Source organism: Lepus europaeus, chromosome 12 (genome assembly GCF_033115175.1).
Source record: "Lepus europaeus isolate LE1 chromosome 12, mLepTim1.pri, whole genome shotgun sequence".
In the NCBI taxonomy this organism is placed as follows: Eukaryota; Metazoa; Chordata; class Mammalia; order Lagomorpha; family Leporidae; genus Lepus; species Lepus europaeus.
Window position 1 is genome coordinate 54,424,021 of NC_084838.1, and position 10,105 is coordinate 54,434,125.

General features: G+C 38.7%; 1 protein-coding gene across 2 annotated transcripts in view; it reads left to right on the top strand.

The window, feature by feature from the left end:
* Nucleotides 1-10,105, top strand: part of MLLT3 (MLLT3 super elongation complex subunit) — a 398,946-nt gene that overhangs the window by 37,132 nt on the left and 351,709 nt on the right. The gene's annotated exons all lie outside the window — the stretch shown is intronic.

Consider the following 10,105-nt stretch of genomic DNA (forward strand, 5'->3'; position numbering starts at 1 on the left):
AAAATCCAAATAGCTTTTAGAGCTTCAAACAGTTTTCTAAAGTTGATGAGCTAGGAAAATAAAGGAGAGTCACAAAATGCTTCAAAAAAAGAAAATTGATGGAATGAACTTTTGATGCAGTGCTTAGGATGTCAATTGGGATGCCCACATCCTATATATGTTTGTGGCTGGGTTCAAGTCTCAGCTCTGCTTCTGATTCAGCTTCTTGCTAAAGTGCAACATGGGTGGCAGCATGTGATGACTAAATACTTGGATTCTTGCCACCCAACTGGGAGACTTGGATTGCATTCCAGGCTCTTAGCTTTTGCCTGGCCCCAGCTCTGGTTTTTGTGGGCATCTGAGGAGTAAACCAGCTGAGCCATCAGAGGAACATGGAAGCTCTTTCTCTCTCTGCTTTGGTCTCTCTGCATTTCAAATACATTCCACTGAGATCTGATACCAGACAGGGATGCCCACTCTCACCACTGCTATTCAATATAGTTCTGGAAGTTTTAGCCAGAGCCATTAGGCAAGAAAAAGAAATTAAAGGGATACAAAATGGGAAAGAAGAAGTCAAACTATCCCACTTTATAGATAATATGATTCTTTATTTAGGGGATCCAAAGAACTCTACTGAGAGACTATTGGAACTCATAGAAGAGTTTGGAAAAGTAGCAGGATATAAAATCAATGCACAAAAATCAATAGCTTTTGTATACACAGACAATGCCACAGCTGAGAAAGAACTTCTAAGATCAGTCCCATTCACAATAGCCACAAAAACAAATACCTTGGAATAAACTTAACCAAGGATTTTAAAGATCTCTATGATGAGAATTACAAAATCTTAAAGAAAGAAATAAAAGAGGATACCAAAAAATGGAAAAATCTTCCATGCTCATGGATTGGAAGAATCAATATCATCAAAATGTCCATTCTCCCAAAAGCAACTTATAGATTCAATGTGATACCAATCAAAATACCAAAACCATTCTTCTCAGATCTGGAAAAAATGATGCTGAAATTCATATGGAGACACAGGAGACCTTGAATAGCTAAAGCAATCTTGTACAACAGAAACAAAAGCCAGAGGCATCACAACCAGATTTCAGGACATACTACAGGGCAGTTGTTATCAAAACAGCATAGTACTGGCACAGAAACAGATGGATAGACCAATGGAACAGAATAGAAACACTAGAAATCAATCCAAACATCCACAGCCAACTTATATGTGATCAAGGATCCAAAACCAATCCCTGGAGTAAGGACAGTCTATTCAATAAATGGTGCTGGGAAACCTGGATTTCCACGTACAGAAGCATGAAGCAAGACCCCTACCTTTCACCTTACACAAAAATCCACTCAACATGGATTAAAGACCTAAATCTGTGGCCTGACACCATCAAATTATTAGAGAACATTGGAGAAATCCTGCAAGACATTGACACAGGCAAAGACTTCTTGGAAAAGACCCGGGAAGCACAAGCAGTCAAAACCAAAATTAACATTTGGGATTGCATCAAATTGGGAAGTTTCTGTACGCAAAATAAATAGTCAGGAAAATGAATAGGCAACCGACAGAATGGGAAAAAATATTTGCAAACTATGCAACAGATAAAGGGTTAACAACCAGACTCTACACACAGATCAAGAAACTCCACAACATCAAAACAAACAACCCACTTAAGAAATGGGCCAGGGAACTCAATAGACATTTTTCAAAAGAGGAAATCCAAATGGCCAACAGACACATGAAAAAATGCTCAGGATCACTAGCAATCAGGGAAATGCAAATCAAAACCACAATGAGGTTTCACCTCACCACCCCTGTTAGAATGGCTCACATACAGAAATCTACCAACAACAGATGCTTGAAAGGATGTGGGAAAAAAGGGACACTATCCACTGTTGGTGGGAATGCAAACTGGTAAAGCCACTGTGGAAGTCAGTCTGGAGAGTCCTCAGAAACCTGAATATAACCCTACCATACAACCCAGCCATCCCACTCCTTGGAATTTACCTAAAGGAAATTAAATTGGCAAACAAAAAAGCAGTTTGCACCTTAATGTTTATTGTAGCTCAATTCACAATAGCTAAGACCTGGAATCAACCCAAATGCCCATCAACAATAGACTGGATAAAGAAATTATGGGACATGTACTCTATAGAAAACTATACAGCAGTAAAAAAAAACAATGAAATCCAGTCATTTGCAACAAAATGGAGGAATCTGGAAAACATCATGCTGAGTGAAATAAGTCAGTCCCGGAGGGACAAATATCATATGTTCTCCCTGATTGGTGACAACTAACTGAGCACCAAAAAGGAAACCTGTTGAAGTGAAATGGATACTATGAGAAACAGTGACTTGATCAGTCCTTGTCCTGTTGATGTACAATTCAATACTTTGTCCCTTTTAGTATTTTTTTTTTGTTCTACTTAATACTATTGGTTGAACTCTGTAATTAACACACAATTATTCTTAGGTATTTAAATTTAACTGAAAAGTGATCTCTGTTAAATATAAGAGTGGGAATAAGAGAGGGAGGAGATGTACAATTTGGGACATGCTCAATCGGACTTGCCCCAAATGGTAGAGTTAGAAATGTGCCAGGGTTTCTAATTTAATCCCATCAAGATGACATGTACCAATGCTATCTCACTAGTCAAAATGATCAATTTCTGTTTACAATTGATCATACTGATAGGTCTAAGAGTCAAAGGGATCACATAAACAAGACTAGTGTCTGCTAATACTAACTGATAGAATCAAAAAGGGAGAGAAGGATCCAACATGGGAAGCAGGATACACAGCAGACTCATAGAATGGCAGATGTCCCAAACAGCACTCTGGCCTCAGAATCAGCCCTTAAGGCTTTCAGATCTGGCTGAAGAGCCCATGAGAGGATTTTAGGCATGGAAAGCCAAGACACTCTGGCAAAAAAAAAAAGAAAAAAAGTACCTAAATGAAAGATCTCTGTGAGTGAGATCCCAGTGGAAAGAACAGGCCATCAATGAAGGAGGTACCTTTCTCTGAAGGGAGGAAAGAACTTCTACCTTGACTATGACCTTGTCTAAAATAGATCATATTTGGTGAACTCAAAAGGCTTCCATAGCCTTGGCAACTCATGACAAGAGCCTAGGGAGATTACTGACGCCATAAACAAGAGTGTCAATTGTTAAATCAACAACAGGAGTCACTGTGCACTTACTCCTCATGTAGGATCTCTGTCCTTAATGTGTTGTCCAATGTGAATTAATGCTATAACTAGTACTCAAACAGTATTTTACACTTTATGTTCTGTGTGGGTGCAAACTGTTGAAATCTTTACTTAATAAATACTAAATTGATCTTCTGTGTATAAAGATAATTGAAAATGAATCTTGATGTGAATGGAATGGGAGAGGGAGAGGGAGTTGGGAGGGTTTCGGGTGGGAGGGAAGTTATGGGGGGGGGTGGAAGGCATTATAATCCATAAGCTATACTTTGGAAATTTATATTTGCTAAATAAAAGTTAAAAAAAAACACAAATTTTTAAAAATATGTGAAACAATTGACTTTCACTTTTTAAAAGTGACAAAATAAAACATCAATGACATTTTATTCTACATAAAAACAAATATACTAGCATTCATAAAATGTAAGGCTGCTGAAGTTGTTCCAAAAATAAGCAAGATTAGGGCCAGCATTGTGGTGCAGTGGGTTAAGTCACATCTGCAATGCCAGCATCCCATGTGAGCACAGGTGTAAGTCCTGGGCATTCCACTTCCTAAGATGCCACCCTTGTGGGAGACCTGGATGAAGTTCCTGTCTCACCCCTGTCGCTGCAACCATTTGGGGAGTGAACCAGCAGATACAAGATTCTCTCTCTCTCTCTCTCTCTCTCTCTCTCTCTTTCAAATAAATAAATCTTTTTTAAAAATAAGCATAATTATGTACTCCTATTGAGAATCTAAATTGAATGTTTTTTGAGGAAACAGTTGGCCATTATGTATCAATCCCTCTTCTAGAACCTAACATAGTATAATTATGAAAAGCACAAATTGTAGCTCTTTTTCTCAAAATCTTAAGTATGCATGAAAACCAAGTTGAAAGATTGGAACTGGACATGGGAGACCTGGAAAAAGCTCCTGGCTCCTGGCTTCAGATTGGCTGCTCCGGCCGTTGTGGCCATTTGGGGAGTGAACCAGCAGATGGAAGATCTCTCTCTCTCTCTGCCTCTGCCTCTTTGTAACTCTGCCTCTCAAATAAAATAAATAAATCTTTAAAAATCTATATACATATCTTAGTATATAGTTCAATGAACTTTGATGATTGTATACATCTGGGTAACTAATATCCCAGTTGAGAGATAGAACTTTTCCAGCACCCAAAATACTTCCAGTGTGCCCTTTTAGTCAATCCCTCCAAGAAGCAGCTTCTGTTCTGATTTCTATCACAATCCACTGTTGGTGCATACTCTTGGATGCCATATAAATAGAATTGTATAGCACATACTATTATGTGTTCGGTTTCTTTTACTCAACATAATATTTTGGTGACCCATCTATGTAGTTGCATATATGAGTAGATCTTTTTATTATAAGTACATATATAATAATTTATCCACTTTTATCAACCTCAGATTGGTGGATTTATGGATTGTTTTCTGTTCCGGACTATTATGACTAAAGCTACTATGAACATTATTATTTAGGTTTTCTGTGACCATACAACTATGTTCTCACACTTCATTTTAAGTAAAACCTAGAAGATACGGATCTAAACATAGGATAGGTACATATATATATATATATATATGTATATATGTATTATAATTTGCTAAATACTTTCCCAAAGTGTTAGTAGCATTTTACTCTCCAACTAGAAATGTATGTAAATTCTAGTTGCTCCACATCCACACCGAAATCTGGTGTTGTCAGTCTTTGTAATGTTTGCCCTTTTGGAAGTGTGAAATGGCATCTCATTATAGTTTTATTTGCATTGCCCTGATGATTAAAAATGTTGAACATCTTTTCTGGGTTTCTGTCCTGGAATCCTTAGAGTGTGGTGCACATTCTCATTCTTACAAAATGGCTGATGGAGCACCAGCTGTCACTCTCTGGATTAAGAGCAAAAAGTAAAAACAAAGAATCAAGTGCTGAAGCCAAGCATCTGCTGAGACTTTCTCAGAAACCTCATCTCACAACCTTCTGCTTATTTTTTATTGGTCAGTGGTATGTCACATGGTTGCTCCAATTTGGCAGGAAGGTTAGGAAATGTAGTATTGAAATTTGATCTGCCAGGAATCTATTGCTGTGTATCAAATCAACTCAAACTTAGTGACTTAGAATGAATGTGTTTTTCTTACAAATGTACCACTCAGGCAAAACTCAGCAGGGACATCGTGTCTCTGCTCCACTTGGCATAGCATAGCATAGCAGCAGTCGATGCTGGCCTCTGGGCAGGAAGACTCACACAGTTGGATCTGCCTTTAGAACACCTATGTGTGGCCTTTCCATGTGGTTTCTGGTTTCTCACACCATAATAGCTAAGTCTCAAGGGTAAGGGTCCCCAGAGAGTCCCAAGTGGAAACCATATTGGCTTTTATGACCTAGGCCTGGAAGCTATACAGCATCACTTCTGCTGTACTCTGTTTCCTGTGACAATTGCAAAATTATGCCCAGGTTCTAGGACAGAGGAAACAAATTTTCACCTCTTGATATGGAGGTGGAAATTTCAGAGATAAAAGTGGGACTAAAATATTGCTATGGCCATTTGGGGGAAATCTAATATGCTGCAATTGAGTATGTTGCTTGTCTCCAAACTTGGATTCTCTTCCCAGGAAGAATGTGGTAATTCGATACTGGATAGGCAGGTTGAGTTTCTATCATGTTCTTTACACATATCACATTATAGTTGTTTGTTTCCCTTGTAGAATATAATCTCTATGGAGGCAGAAGCTGGATTTGTCTATCTTGTTAATTATTGGTTCCTCAGAGTCTAACAGAAAAAATAGGCATTCAAGAGATATTTATCAATGAATGAGTATGAAATCTAATATAACTATGTGTTGAATATCAGTTTTAGAAAAATAAACAGTAGGGGCTGGTACTGTGGCATAGCAAATAAGGCCGCTGCCTGCAGTGCCAGCATTCCATATAGGCCCCAGTTCAGGTACTGGCTGCCCCACTTCTGATCCAACTCTCTGCTATGGCCTGAAAAAGCAGTAGAAGATGGCCCAAGTCCTTGAGCCCCTGTACCCATGTGGGAGAACCGGAAGAAGCGCCTGGCTCCTGGCTTCAGATTGGCAAAGCTCCAGCCTTTGTGGCAAACTGGGGAATGAACCAGCAGATGGAAGATCTCTCTCTCTCTCTCTCTCTCTCTCTCTCTCTCTCTCTCCCTCTCCTTCTCCCTCTGTGCAACTCTGACTTTCAAATAAATGAATAAATCTTTAAAAAAAAGAGAAAAGAAACGGTAATGTAGATGATTGAAATTTTCAGTCAATAATCTACAAAAAACATAACAGATGTACACTGTGTAGAAGATTAAAACAAATTTCTTTCTACCTTTTCAAATCAAAATGCCTTCTTTAGAAATTGATATACAGATAAAGGATATCTTATTATTATTTAGAAATCAGGATTTCTCAGAAAGAATAGAACATCCTTTTCTGGAAACATCACACACTGCAAGCCAGTCCCCATGGTCTTTCTATGCACTTTTTCATATTGGTATAGAATATCCAACCGTTGATTAATCTTTGCTTTTGCTGGCTGCAGTTTGGAAACCACAGCTTCCTAAACCTTCCTGGATCAGTATTGAGGTCAAGAACTTGCTCACTCAGTAAGCTATCTTTTCTTTTTTCTAAATACATAATTGGCTTACATAGTTTGAAATCCTTCCTGACTTATTTTCTTTTATATATTTAAACCTTTTTATTGTTTCCATTTGTTTTGTATTCTTTTTCAAAGAGTTCTTCAGAGCTCTTATTTCTTTCTGGTCCCCTTAGTCACTAGTTTACCATTAACCATATCTGCATGGCACATTCCTTAGAACCATGTGTGACATTCTCATACATGCAAATCTGGTCATGTTACTCCTCTGCTTAAGCCATTTCACTGGCTTCCCATCAGCACAGAAAAATCTAAACTTCAGAGCATGACATCAAGGCCCTTCATGAGCTGGCTCCCCATGTCCCACCAGTCTTCTGTCAGACCAAAGAGAAACTTCTTTTAAGTGGTTGTTCTCAATTTCCCCCCCTTCATCCATGTGACAAACTCTTTCTTGCCCTTCAGTGTCATCTCAAGTGGGAAACAGTTAATGATTCCTAATTCCTTCCCTGAGCTCCCCTTTCAGATAGAATGTTTTCCTTATCTTTGATTTGAATATCTAAAATTGAGTTAAGACTTCTGGTTTTTTTTTTTTTAACTTTTCTTCTCTACAAGTAGTATTATACAAAATCTATGTGAAAGAAGCCAAGCACAATAATTTTTTTTGACAGGCAGCACAATAATTTTTTAAAATAGCATTCACTGTAGTAGGAAGATATGAGAAAGGCATGGCTGTTTTTATACTTACTATTGGCCAAAGAAAGATCAGACAGTGGAGAGTAGAGGTGTCCTGATGGAATGTCAAAGAGGAAGAGGCCACTCTAAGATCTTATTCTCTCATGTGGGTGCAGAAGGTGATAGTAGAAGCTCAGACTTGAAGCCCATGCCAACAAACATCCTATCTTTTACCTACTTCCTTAGTCAGGTAAAGGATGTCCTTGGGTGTTTCCCCCATCTGTCCATGGGACAACCTACCCATGTTCTCTGTCCCCTGGGCCCCCTTCCTTGACAGAGAATTCTACTTAGTGTAGTGCTACCACAAGAATGTTATGATGTCTGAAGGGAAAATGCCAAGAGACACAGGCAACAGAGAATTTCTTTAATGGCCATAGATATATAAATAGACAAAGTAGAAAACAATGAAGTGATCCCAGTTGGATTTGCTTTTCAAGTTCCCCATTTTCTCCCCACTTGCAAAGAGTGGGATGTCTCCTTTGCCTTTTAGAGAATTTCCAATCCTCTCTGCTCTTCCCTCTGCCTAGCTGAATTACCTCTCCAGCTGCAAGCAATTGATTAAGGTTAACCCTAGCACATCCCAAAGTGTTTACTGGGACTCTATGTAAGTTAAAGATGATTTCTCAAATAGAGCATCATCTTGTAGCAGGTCCAGATTCCCGAATTGCTTTAGTATGGTCCATTTCTGCACGTGGCAGTTCTACTTTGTTGAGGTCATTCCCACATTATTGTAAGACTGGTAGCATTAGTCTAGGGGCAGATTGCTAGAGTTTGAATGTTAGGGTAGCCAACTATACTTGGTTTCCTGGGTCTAAGGAGTTCCACAGAGATACAGAACTTATTAATACCAAAACTAGGACAGTGGTCACCTCAGAACTTTGCTCCTTACTATCTGTATGAACTTCCATAAGGTGGTTAGCCTCTCAGTGCCTCAGGTTACTTAGGCCTAAAATGGAGAATAGGCCAGCACTATGGAAGTATTGTGTCTTTAAAAAGTTAATAATTAGAGTTGACATTAGCTGCTTGGAATGCCCACATCAAACATGGAAATGCCTGAGATCAAACTCTGCCTCCACTTGCAATCCAGCTTCCTGCTAAAGTGCACCCTGGGAGGCACCAAATGATAGTTCAAATACTTGCATACATAGGATGCACGTACTGTTGCCATACACAGAGGAGACCAGATAGAGTGTTTGGCTCCTAGCTTCAGCCTGGCCCAGCCATGTCTATTGCAAACATTTGGGGAGTGAACCAATGGAGAGGAGATTCTTTCTCTCTCTCTCTCTCTCTCTCTCTCTCTCTGTCACTTTGCCTTTCAAATAAATTGAAACAAATAAACATTTTTAAAAAGTTAAATTTTTCACATTTAAAAGAACTAAAGTTTGCAGAGAACTCACAACAGAGTCTGGCATGCACTAGTATATATTTACTGAATAAAAAGATTAAGATAATAATAATCTTAGTATGATCTTAGTATCCAAGCAAGCTTTTAGTTTCTGCTATTATCTTAGGGGTTTACAAAGTAAGTTTCTCATTTACCTATACCTTTGTATCTACACATATATAATTTCTGAAAATGGAGTTTTTACTATCTCATTTTCACATGGAACAAGCTATACATATTCAAAAATAACATTTCCATAGTAATGTTGAACTTCAGATGTCATGAGGGAATAATACAGTAAAGGAGCATCCTCGGTTATGAAGAATATCCTCCAAACCCCTGACCCATTTGCCTGTCTGCGCTTACGCTGCCTTGAACAAAGCTCAGTTGTAGTCCTAAGTATAATATTGGAATTGAATGTCTATTACCACACAAGACAGGATGTGGAGAGCCTGTTCTTCAGCTGACAGTATGAAGGGGAGAGGGTGAAGAGTGGCGAATAATGACAATTAACATCTGAATCCTTCTATCAGAAATGAGAACCTTGGTGTCAGGGCCCTTACCCATCAAATGGACTATCCCTCCTCTGATCGAGGGAAATGGGTACTTCTAGAGAAGGCAGTGAGAAGTATTCACTACCACGTTCTATGGAAATGAAAAACAGGTATGAATTACAGATTTGTCTCCCCACCTACACTTTTTTGATAAAACATTCCTTGTTATATTTTTTAGAGGTGAATATTTGTCCTGTCAGTTAAGACACGGGTGAAGAGGGTGAAGACGCCTGCGTCCCATGTTGGAGTACCTTGTTTGGATATAGGATGCCAGCTCTTGACTCCAGCTTTCTGTCTAATGCAGATCCTGGGAAGTGATGGCTCAAGTGTTTGGATCCCTGCAAATCACATGGGAGACCTAGACTGAATTATAGGCTCCCATCTTTGGCCTGGCGAAACCAGGACTGTTGCAGGTATTTGGTAACTTAATAGTGCATAGGAACTCTTTTTTCTGTCGCTTGCTCTACATCTCTAATAATAAAAAAATAAAATTTGTAATGTTTTTGAAGCTTTTTAAAACAAGGTTTTTGAACCCCTTAGGATTCAAATTTAGAGCAGTGCCCTTGACAAAGAATGAAGTCCATGTGACCTTAAGTATTTTAAAATAACAATGCCTTTAGGTTTTTCTTGAGCATCT